Here is a 12,832-nt window from a genome sequence, read left to right on the forward strand (position 1 = left end):
GTCTAGGTTGGTCATAGCTTTTCTTCCAAAGAGTAAGCGTCTTTTAATCTCATGGCTGCGCTCACCATCTGCAGTGACTTTGGAGCCCAATGCCATGATCTTAGTTTTCTGAATGTTGAACTTGAAGCCAACTTTTTCACTCTCCTCTTTCGCTTTCATCAAGAGGCTCTTTAGTTCTTCTTCACTTTCTGCCATAAGGGTGGTGTCATCTACGCATCTAGGGTTGATATTTCTCCCAGCAATCTTGATTCCAGCTTGTGCTTCATCCAGCCCAGCGTTTCTCATGATGTACTCTGCATATAAGTTAAATAAGCAGGGTAACAATATACAGCCTGGATGTACTTCTTTCCCAGTTTGTAACTAGTCTGTTGTTCTATGTCCAGTTCTAACTGTTGCTTCTTGACCTGCATACAGATTTCTCAGGAGGCAGGTCAGGTGGTCTGATATTACCATCTCTTGAAGAATTTTCCACAGTTTGTTGCGATCCACACAGTCAAAGGCTTTGGCATAGTCAATAAAGCAGAGGTAGATGTTTCCTCTGGAACTCACGCTTTTTTGATGATCCAGCGGATGTTGGCAATTTGATCTCTGGTTCCTCTGTCTTTTCTAAATCCAGCTTGAACATCTGGAAGTTCACAGTTCACGTACTGTTGAAGCCTACCTTGGAGAATTTTGAGCATTACTTTGCTAGCATGTGAGATGAGTGCAATTGTGCAGTAGTTTGAGCATTCTTTGGTACTGCTTTTCTTTGGGATTGGAATGAAAACTGACCTTTTCCAGTCCTGTGGCCACTGCTGAGTTTTCCAAATGTGCTGGCATATTGAGTGAAGCACTTTCACAGCATCATCTTTTAGGATTTGAACTAGCTCAACTGGAATGCCATCGCCTCCACTAGCTTTGTTCATAGTGATGATTCCTAAGGCCCACTTGACTTCACATTCCAGGATGTCTGGCTCTAGGTGAGTGATTACACCATTGTGATAATCTAGGTCATGAAGATCTGTTTTGTATAGTTCTTCTCTGTATTCTTGCCACCTCTTCTTAACATCTTCTGCTTCTGTTAGGTCCATACCATTTCTGTCAGGTCCATACCATTTCTGTCCTTTATTGTGCCCATCTTTGCATGAAATGTTCCCTTGGTATCTCTAATTTTCTTGAAGAGATCTCTAGTCTTTCTCATTCTATTGTTTTCCTCTATTTCTTTGCATTGATTACTGATTATGGTTACCAATAAAATATGCTATAAGGGGGCACCCACCTTTCATGGGTTATGTGACCTCCTCTTTGTGACTGAATCTCAGGGCCACAGTGCCCTTCTGGACATTTGCTCTCAGACTGGGGTATTCTTTGAGATCTGTTAGTTTTTAAACAACTTTGCAAGAGCTTTTAAATGAAGTCTATTCATTTATATGATAATCATGAAAAGCTGATTTATGTTCATATGGAGTGATCTGGACAGTGTCCCCTACTGTGTAATTCCTGGGGCAGCGTCACACTGTGTTGATGCAGCTTCAGGAGAGCTCTTCACAAGGACATGAAGGGCCCTGCAGACCGGCGTCATCCCGTCACTACCTTACAGCTGTCCACTGCATGAGGTTTTAGTGCTTCATGTGCATTTGACTCATTCATTCTACAAATGACTACTGAGAACCCTCTATAGTGGTCCCATTCTACGAGCTAGGGATTTAGGTTTGTTCTCATTAAGACTGTTCAGCTGATATAACAGACAATCTAACACAGTGGTTTAACCAAACAGGGGGATTCTTTTTCTCACACAGCATGAAGTTCAGAGTCTACGGCTTATGAAGCTGCTCCAGGAAGTCATCAAAGTCCTGTTCCTTCTGCAGGTCTGCTGTGTTTCCAGTACAGAGTGTAGCTTTTATTCCCATGACTGCAAGACAGCAGCAGCATCTCCAGGAAACAGGTCTACATTTCAGGGAGAAGGGCAGAGGGCAAAAGGCCAAACAGAGGGAATCAGAAGAGTTGTTTCCTTTAAAGAACGTTTCCTGAAGCCCTGTCCAGCTACTTCTATTCACCTCTCATCATTTGTCCATCCCTGACTGCAAAGAAAGCTAGGCAAATACGTATGTTAACAAGGCATATTGCCACCCTCAGCATACTCTGGGATCTATTAATTTTAAAAAAGAGGAGGGGAGGGGAGAGGGAAAAAATAAGGAAAGAAGGGAGGAAGGAAGAAAGAAAAGAGGGTACAGAGGGACAAGGAAAAAGGGGAAAGAGAAAGGCAACTGAGTAGGTACCCAGAAGTATTTGCCACAATAGTGAAGAAGATCAATGAGAAATAAGAGAAGCAAAAACACATAAAGACTGCTTCCACAGTCTAGATGGTTTGCATGAGGGTGATGATACTGGGAGTAGAAGTGAACTTACTAAGATACATTTTGTTTTCTTTACATATTTATCACTAACTGGTATTTTCTTGTTTACTTGCTTAGTGCCTATCTCTCTGCTAGTAAGGACTTCACTGTTTAATTGACTGCCACAATGGCAAATACCTAAACAGTGTTGGGCACTAGGAGGAGTTGAAGAAAATTTTGTTAAATGAATGAATTATGATTTAAAATAATTTTAATTTAAATAAATTAAAAACAATTTAACCCCCCTCAAATAATAATTTAACTCCAACAGTTGAGTTTTACAAAATACTTTTCCTATAAAATATGCTGGAATAGTACTCAGATCAGGAAATACTAGATTACCGGGACCATGAACTCCCTTAAATTGTATAGTATGAAGTGTATGTGTATGCTGAAAGAGCCGAGAGGGAGAAAGAAGACTGAATGTGCAGACACACATGCACTTTTCTGAGAAAGGTATCTTAGTTTTCTTTATTTTCAAAGCAGTCCTTGACTTTAAAAGGAAGGACTTTAACAGTCCTTGACAGTTAGGAAAAGGCTGTACTCTGCCTTGAAGCATTAGTGGGCAAAACTCTAATTTATTGCTAAACATTTCCACATCATAAGTGCCCTTGCCTCAGATGCTAACTGAAATATTTCTTTCCTAGAACAAGCAGTGTCCTTCCGCTGAGTAACAGCCAAGTCATGACAAGTCCCTGGCTCCACGTGGTCAAAGCACATGGTGGCCTAATTTCTGTCAATAGCTTTCCTTTGCCTGAAATGAAAACAGTGACACCTACTGGTTTCCCTCAGGAACTGCGAGCATAACCACTCCTGGTGAAAATTTCAGCAACATCCCACTCAAACGTTAAGCTCAGAAAACCCGAAGTGTTTTCCCTTTCAAGCAAATCGGGTCCATGTGTGTCTGGATCCATTTTGAACCTGATGGCCCAAAATGGAGGCAGTGAAGTTTCAGGCAACAGAAAGAGGGAAACAAGTAGGGAGCACATAGGTTCAGACCGCTAGGGAAGTTCCCCAAAGTTACCCTACAAAAAGTGACACTTGTTTTTCCAGGTAGCCAGCATTTAGGCACACAGCTCTTACGAAAGCTGAGAAAAGTAGTCTTTATCTTGCAAGAGCAGCTGAGCCACTAAAATGACTAGGGAACAACTAACTTTTTGTGCCACAGATTATCACTTCAACCTATGCAACCACACGCTTTTTACCACAGAATAGTATATTCATCCCTCCCCAGGGGAGACTCCCCAAATAACCATCCCATTACTGCAGTGAGGTCCAAGACATCTGCATCTACAGTTCTCCTTATCAGAAACAAATGTATCTTCTCACTGTCCAGCAAACCATAAAGATGTTATCTGCCCAAACACTCCCACTGTAAAATGGATGTACCAGAAGTGAATAATCACAATTCAAATATGGAACAAAATGGCAATCACTTATTGTCACTGTGTATCAGATACCACTCTGTAGGAATTTCAACCCTATGCTGGCTGTAGGATTTGTTCGTAGTTTAGTCCATGGGAAGGCCTTGATTTTGCTCTTTGGGAAGAAGTCCTTGCCCATTCTTCCAAAGAATGTTCTTCATCGTCCTTCCTGGCTACAACTTGGGGCTGCATCGCTTTCAAGCTCAAATACAGCAGTTTGCCTAGAATAGTACCTGTTTACATCTGTTATCAACATAATTATTGAAGCTTCCCTTTCTCAAAGTACTCTGTTCAGTTCAGTTGCTCAGTCGTGTCTGACTCTTTGCGACCCCATGGACTGCAGCATGCCAGATCTCCCTATCCATCACCAACTCCTGAAGTTCACTCAAACCCATGTCCATAGAGTCGGTGATGCCATCCAACCATCTCATCCTCTGTCGTCCCCTTCTCCTCCCACCTTCGATCTTTCCCAGCATCAGGGTCTCTACCAGTGAGTCAGTTCTCCTCACGAGGTGGCCAAAGTATTCGAGTTTCAGCTTCAGCATCAGTCCTTCCAATGAATATTCAGGACTGATTTCCTTTAGGATGGACTGGTTGGATCTCCTTGCAGTCCAAGGGACTCTCAAGAGTCTTCTCCAACACCACAGTTCAAAAGCATCAATTCTTCGGCGCTCAGCTTTCTTTATAGTCCAACTCTCACATCCATACATGACTACTGGAAAAACCATAGCTTTGACTAGACTGACCTTGGTCAGCAAAGTAATGTCTCTGCTTTTTAATATGCTGTCTAAGTTGGTCATAGCTTTTCTTCCAAGGAGCAAGCGTCTTTTAATTTCATGGCTGCGCTCACCATCTGCAGTGATTTTGGAGCCCAAAAGCTAAAGTCTGTCACTGTTTCCACTGTTTCCCCATCTATTTGCCATCAAGTGATGGAACCAGATGCCATGATCTTAGTTTTCTGAATGTTGAACTTGAAGCCAACTTTTTCACTCTCCTCTTTCACTTTCATCAAGAGGCTCTTTAGTTCTTCTTCACTTTCTGCCATAAGGGTGGTGTCATCCGCATATCTGAGGTTATTGATATTTCTCTTGGCAATCTTGATTCCAGCTTATGCTTCATCCAGCCCAGTGTTTCTCATGATGTACTCTGCATATAAGTTAAATAAGCAGGGTAACAATATACAGCCTGTTCGTACTCCTTTCCCAATTTGGAACCAGTCTGTTGTTCCATGACCAGTTCTAACTGTTGCTTCTTAACCTGCATACAGATTTCTCAGGAGGCAGGTCAAGTGGTCTGATACTCCCATCTCTTGAAGAATTTTCCACAGTTTGTTGTGATCCACAGTCAAAGGCTTTGGCATAGTCAATAAAGCAGATGTTTTTCTGGAACACTCTCGCTTTTTCGATGATCTAGAGGATGTTGCCAATTTGATCTGTGGTTCTTGTCTTTTCTAAATCCAGCTTGAACATCTGGAAGTTCACGGTTCACGTACCGTTGAAGCCTACCTTGGAGAATTTTGAGCATTACTTTACTAGCGTGCGAGATGAGTGCAATTGTGCGGTAGTGTTCCCTCCCTATTATTTACCTGAGGTCAAACTATGGTGGAGGTAATGAAGATAATGTCGACCTCCTTCAAAAGGTCCCATGCATGCACTGCTACACTCAGTGCCCCCAACCCTGCAGCAGGCCACCACCGACCCACACCTCCACTGGAGACTCTGGACACTCAGGGGCAAGTCTGGGTGAGTCTCTTGTGGGGTCACTGCTCCTTTCTCCTGGGTCCTGGTTCTGTTTGCGCCCTCCAAGTGTCTATTTCCCAGTCCTGTATAGGTTTTGGCAGCTCTGTGGTGGGGTTAATGGCGACCTCCTCCAAGAGGACTTATGCCATACCCAGGTCTGCTGCACCGAGTCCCTGCCCCTGCGGCAGCCCACTGCTGACCCGTACCTCCACAGGAGACACTCAAACACAGTTCTGTCTCAGTCTCTGTGGGGTCTCTGGGTCCTGGTGCGCACAAGGGTTGTTTGAGCCCTCTGAGCATCTCTGATGGGTTTGGGGTTTGATTCTAAATGCGATTTCGCCCCTCCAACCGTCTTGCTGGGTCTTCTCCTTTGCCCTTGGACGTGGGGTATCTCCTCAAAGTCGCTCAAAGTACTGTGGCTTGGGTAATAAATTACTTCATTCCTGAATTCAGTTCACAAGGACTGAATCCTGCCAACCACATGAGCTTGGAAGAGGACCTCAGGTTTTGGGTTAGACTGCTGCTCCAGACATCATCTTGAGTTTAGCCAGGGGGGACCCTTGAAGAGAGGATCCAGCTAACACGTAGCTACCACGTACCTGGACTCCTGACCCATGGAAATTGAGATAATGAACTTGTATTGTTATTTTAGATGCTAACTTTGTGATAATCTGTTACACAGCAATAGAAAACTAAACACCTTCTCAAACAATAAGCTTGGGCAGAAGGCAATAAATAACCTTGTTTTTTATCTGCCTTCAACCTTATCTGGTTGATGTCATCACTTTGGACTGCAATTTGTAAATTACAAGTGAGAGAATGAATGATCCTGGCGATCAGATTCAGTGGACTTGGGAACATTTTTGGGTAATGAGTACATGGCAATTCTCACAAGATTTGATGTTGCAAGAAATTCAACTCGGCTTGGCTCTACAAGCATCTCAGAAGTTGAAGGAGAGATTAAGTAAGTACAGCTCTTAACCTCTTCCTTCTACCTTTCAACCCAGCTTATAGAGGACCTATCTTCAGCCTGAGGGCACAGGTCACCCTTCACAATCTTCTCTGTCACCTTGCCTATTGTTAAAGCCATTAAAGTCATTCTACCTTCCAGGGTATTTACAGGCAAGAATTTCAAGTTTTGCTATGGTCTAACAAGGGTCATCAGCCTTCTAGCTTGCAGTATCTGTGCCCTATGGAATGGCCCTAGCTAGTGGAACAATACTGCTTCTTCTAGGGAGCCGTTTTTGACTAAGATTAGAAGATGGTTTTAGAAAAGGCAGAGGAACCAGAGATCAAATTGCTAACATCCGCTGGATCATCGAAAAAGCAAGAGTCCCAGAAAAACATCTATTTCTGCTTTATTGACTATGACAAAGCCTTTGACTATGTGGATCACAATAAACTGTGGAAAATTCTTAAAGAGATGGGAATACTAGACCATCTGACCTGTCTCTTGAGAAACCTGTATGCACGTCAGGAAGCAACAGTTAGAACTGGACATGGAACAACAGACTGGTTCCAAATAGGAAAAGGAGTACGTCCAGGCTGTATATTGCCACCCTGCTTATTTAACTTATATGCAGAGTACATCATGAGAAACGCTGGGCTGGAAGAAACACAAGCTGGAATCAAGATTGCCGGGAGAAATATCAATAACCTCAGATATGCAGATGACACCATCCTTATTGCAGAAAGTGAAGAGGAACTAAAGAGCCTCTTGATGAAAGTGAAAGAGGAGAGTGACAAAGGTGGCTTAAAGCTCAAAGTTCAGAAAACTAAGATCATGGCATCTGGTCCCATCACTTCATGGGAAATAGATGGGGAAACAGTGGAAACAGTGGCTGACTTTATTTTTGGGGGCTCTAAAATCACTGCAGATGGTGATTGCAGCCATGAAATTAAAAGACGCTTACTCCTTGGAAGGAAGGTTATGGCCAACCTAGATAGCATATTTAAAAACAGAGACATTACTTTGCCAACTAAAGTCCGTCTAGTCAAGGCTATGGTTTTTCCTGTAGTCATGTATGGATGTGAGAGTTGGACGGTGAAGAAAGCTGAGCGCCGAAGAACTGATGCTTTTGAACTGTGGTGTTGGAGAAGACTCTTGAGAGTCCCTTGGACTGCAAGAAGATCCAACCAGTCCATCCTAAAGAACAGTCCTGGGTGTTCACTGGAAGGACTGATGTTGAAGCTGAAACTCCAATACTTTGGCCACCTGATGCAAAGAGCTGACTCATTGGAAAAGACCCTGATGCTGGGAAGATTGGGGGCAGGAGTAGAAGGGGACAACAGAGAATGAGATGGCTGGATGGCATCACCGCCTCGATGGACATGGGTTTGGGTGGACTCCGGGAGTTGGTGATGGACAGGGAGGCCTGGCGTGCTGCGGTTCATGGGGTTGCAAAGAGTTGGACACGACTGAGCGACTGAACTGAAGATGTCAGTGGCACTTGGTGCCCACGGGCAGAGGTGATAAATGCTGTACAGAGTACAGTGTGCACACTGCAGTATATTCAAACATCAGCAGAACCCTGTTGATGTACACTGCCTCTAACCAATGTCATGTCTTAGGATCCCACTTCTGGTAACAAATTCTGTGTACAATGAGAAGCAGAAGTGACTTTTAAAAATGTCTCAAACAGCAGTGGCTTAAAGAAGCTACCATCTTTCTCAGTAAATTCCAATTAAGCTGACCAAGACTGCTAAGGCTCTCGGTCAGGGACTGAGACTTCAGAGGATCTGCTTTTCACCATTTTGAAACAGGAGGGAATGGGACAGGGCACAACTTTTGAAAGAATGATATAGCCCAAGGACACAACATAAACTGATTAGAATCAAATGGGACCAAGGTAGCAGACAAGACTAGACCTTGATCCTGAATTAGAAAGTGAAATGACACACCCAGAGGGGCCATAACAGTTCCAAGGCACAATTAAAAAAGCTAGGAGTGGGCGGTGGCCCACATCCAGAAAATCTCCACCCCTTTCCCCAAAATAGATGGAATAGTCCTCCAACTCATGAGCATATGAAATTACCCACCGTATAAAAAGTAACCATGCCACATTTTACTGCCACATTATTTGCCCTCTGCAATGGCCCACACTCTGTGGAGTGTGCTTCTCCCTGTATCTGAATAAATTCACTTCTTACCTATCACTTTGTCTCTCAGTGAATTCTTTCTGCGATGAGACATCAAGAACATGAGCTTCATTAGGTCCTGAAACCAGGTACTGTGGGTTTTGGCTGGGTTCAAGTCCCAAGCAGGGTTTTGGCTGGGTTTGAGTCCTAGCCATGTGGGTTCAAGACCCAAGCAGGGTTTTGGCTGGGTCTGAATCTCAGCCACGTGGGTTTAAGTCCGAAACTTGGTTTTGGCTGGGTTCAAGTCCCAGCCATGTGGGTCAGAGAATCTGAGGTAAATGGTTTCAATTCTACTGGACTCTTTAATTATTGTGTTGCAGATACTCATTAAACATTAGGAAAAGTAACCATCTGTCAAATATTTAACTGCAGATGTTGTTTCTCCTGTGGGTAGTTTGTTTTTTGACTTTGCTTAGAGCATTTCAAGCTTACAGAAAAATGTTTTTTTAAAATAAAATCAAATATATTGACTTTTATTACGTGGATTCTGAAGGTTTTATCTGTCTTCTAATACTCTATTATTCCTAATTAGAAATTGGTTACCATGATTTATTCAAGAACTTTAATGACAATTTATACCAATAAATCTTTGACCCAGTTTTAACTTGGTGTAACTGGTTGGGGTGTGGATATAATTCAACTGTTTTTTCCAGCTTTCCATCTCATTGTTCCAATACAATTCATCTTTACCTCAATGATTTGAAATGCTGTCTTTAAAATCAGGACTGGGTTTAAAAATTTGTTTTACTGAAAGGATTATGTGCGTCATCTCCTTTAATATGCTAATACAGTGAGCTACATTACTAAATTTGCTATCAAGAAACACTGCATTCCAGTTGTAAGTCCTACTTGGTCATAATGTAGTGTTAAAGCATTTTGCTTTTAACTTTACAGGGAAACAGGGAAGTTTCATCAATGGTTTTTTTGGTGCTTTTTAATTTAAGCTTATGCCATGCTCATAAAATAGAGGTCCATCTACTTCTAAAACACAGAAATAATCTGAATATGGAAAGCTTGATAAAATTCACTATAAAACAATATGGATTCAATGACTTTTAAAAGATGTATTAATAAACTTCCTATACAGTTGATTCTATGGTTATGACCTTTGTCATTTTATTACCTTCAAACTGAGTCATTTCCTAAAGTTCCAAATGTGTCAATGTAAGTTGTATAGTATTTTAAATTAGAAAATATATCAGACAAAAAAACCCGCAAACCCATGTAATGCTGTAATGAGGACCTGTATACCTACCACTCTGTTTTGGGAAACAAATCCTACAGATAACAACTCAATCTCTCTATACTGTTTCCCAACTCCATTCTCCTATGTTCCTCTCCACACACATACTATCCTGATTTAGCTTTTTACTGTACACATAAAACAACACATACACACATACATCAGTTTTAGAGGGTTTCAATTTACACTCAAATCTCTACTTATCTTTTGGAACTTGCTTTTTTCTCTCAGTATTTATAATTTTGTTGCATATGAAGTTCTGGCTAGTAAGTTTTTAAAAGCTGTATGCTATCTCAGTGTTAACAATCCATAGTATCTAGAATCATTCTGTTACTGGATATTTAGACTGGCATAACATTTTGCCAAAGCAACTCTGTCATTTTTTCTTTCTCCTTTATAAAGGCCCCCCAAAGGGGAAATTGGTGCACATAAGCTGGAGTTTTTTTTTTCTTAATTTTGCATTTTCCTCATTTGAGATACTTTGTGTCCTGAATATCGATCTATTCTTTTCTTGAGCATTCTAAAAGAACTAGTCTCAGTGTCAACTATCTCTAAGAGATCTGTAGTTCCTTCGTATTTCTCTTCAACATTCTTTGGGAAAACAAGGGGCAAGGCCTCATTTTCAGGTAGAAATTTGGAAGAGACCTGCATCAGGATTCAGATTTGGCTAAGTTAGCAGCACAAAACTTGAAGCCACTGAGGAAGGCAGTGATTTTTCCTGTTTAGTCAGGAAGGCTTCTGGGGTATCTTCTAGCAAGAGAACTCCTTGGATATTTGGTTTAAGAGCTGAGCATTTTATAAATTTCCTGAAGAAATCATCTCCTCAAACATACCAACCAACTTTGTTTCCTTAACAGGCTTCTATCAATTAGTTTTAAGTTCATGTAGTGAATATCTGTTATTAGAATGAATGGCTGGTTTGACATCCGTGTGCTCTCTAGTCAGTTTGTGACCAAAAAAAAAAAAGTTGTCCGATAGAGCCACACTACAAAAAGAAAAAAAAAGAAAACTGGTAAGTTTTTAACGCTACATATTACAATTAACATTAAACTAACTAGTACAATTTCCTTATACCAAAACTAGAGATAAAAATGCTTTAGCATCTTACTAGTCATACTCCAATTTTATAAGAACACATTCAAAATTTTACCCTTTGTGCTGTCTTCATTTTGTATTGTGAAATGTACTTTTTAAAAAGTCAGATTTCGTTTTCAACTGGGTAATGCTATTTGACCCATGATATACCAGTGAGACTGATACGCTGTTATCTGTATTTTGACACTTCGATGAGATACAAGAGGATTTCCTGCCTACCAGTCACATGCACACTTAACCAAAATACTGTGCTGAAGTAGTTTCAACTCATCCTTCCCAGGACAACTTCCTTGGCCTGACATCCCTTTAAAAGCTACCTTTGGTAAGTTAGGCTTGAAGTTTATCTTGTAAACAATCTTCAAGTATTTTACACATATTCCTAAATAGGCTCAAGGTGTACAAAGATTCTGATCCCCACAACCCTTAGGATAGCTGCAAGCAGTCTCATCCATTTCTCCCAGAATGCCTTAAATACCACCATTTTCTATTCAGGTTATGATGTGAAAAAATTAGAAAACATGGCTATAGTCCCATGACTACCTTGTAGACTCCTTGAAGGAATAGTTCCATATTCTCCTGACTCTGCACTGCCTAGAACAGTTCTCTGAACACAGCATGATTAATCTTGAAAGTGAAAGTGAAAATCGCTCAGTCATGTCCAACTCTTCGCAACCCCATGGACTATACAGTCCATGGAATTCTCCAGACCAGAATACTGGAGTGGGTAGACGTTCCCTTCTCCAGGGGATCTTCCCATCCCAGGGATCGAACTCAGGTCTCCCTCATTGCAGGTGGATTCTTTACCAGCTGAGCCACAAGGGAAGCCTAAGAATACTGGAGTGGGTAACGAGTGAACTGATATTAATTTCTAACACCAATAAGGCCTTTTAGAAGTTTAACTGGTTATTTTAATTGGTGAATATTTTGCGTATTCTCTAACAGCTAGCACTACTAGCCAATCCTAAAAGAAAGCTTTCACAAAATATGTAGAAAGTCAAAAAAGATGCTTATACAAAGAGGCTTGCCTTTAAATTTTTTTTTTTTTAATTTGGTTAAGCTGTTCTAAAACCCAATCGACAAATAGCACGGATATTGCGATTCTGCTTTTAAATAATCTGTAGAGAAGTGAACAGAAATGCACCTTCTTGGGAAATTTAGGAGCACACATGCATTACCAAACTCCTGTGTTTGGCAAGGTATGTCTTTATATTTTATAACCAATATCTGGAAAAGATATAAACTGATGATCAGTATGGAAGATCTTTTCAAAGGATCTTGCATTATCCCCAAGCCTTCTGGTGTGATTAAAAGTCAAAAATGATTTTAATCACAGGAAGGGCCACCCAAATGCTATACAATTATCTTATGTGCATGAGTGCCCAGTCACTTCAGCTGTGTCCGACTCTGCGACGCTACGGACCGTAGCCCACCAGGCTCCTCCGTTTGGGTTGCCATGCCCTTTTCCAAGGGATCTTCCCCATTCAGGGATTCAAACTATCTCTCCTGTTGACTCCTATGTTACAGGCAGTTGCTTTACCTGCTGAGCCACCCGGGAAGCCCATAAATATCTATAATCGTCCATAATCATCATCCTAAAAATTTCACTTTCCAAGAACGTTTATAATGAACCAGAACTTCCAGGATACCTTTTGAATGCTAGTGTCCCCATTTAATTTCCAAAATCCCAAATGAGGAAACAGCTCATAGTTATCTATCAAATGTATTATAAATGTACATCCAGATAGTCTGAGAAAACAGCACTCACATCAGAACACCTAATTCTACTGTAATTCTTGGCTGTAATATCCACAGCAAGCA

Source organism: Giraffa tippelskirchi, chromosome 10 (genome assembly GCF_054371585.1).
Source record: "Giraffa tippelskirchi isolate mGirTip1 chromosome 10, T2T-mGirTip1v1.2.pri, whole genome shotgun sequence".
NCBI lineage: Eukaryota > Metazoa > Chordata > Mammalia > Artiodactyla > Giraffidae > Giraffa > Giraffa tippelskirchi.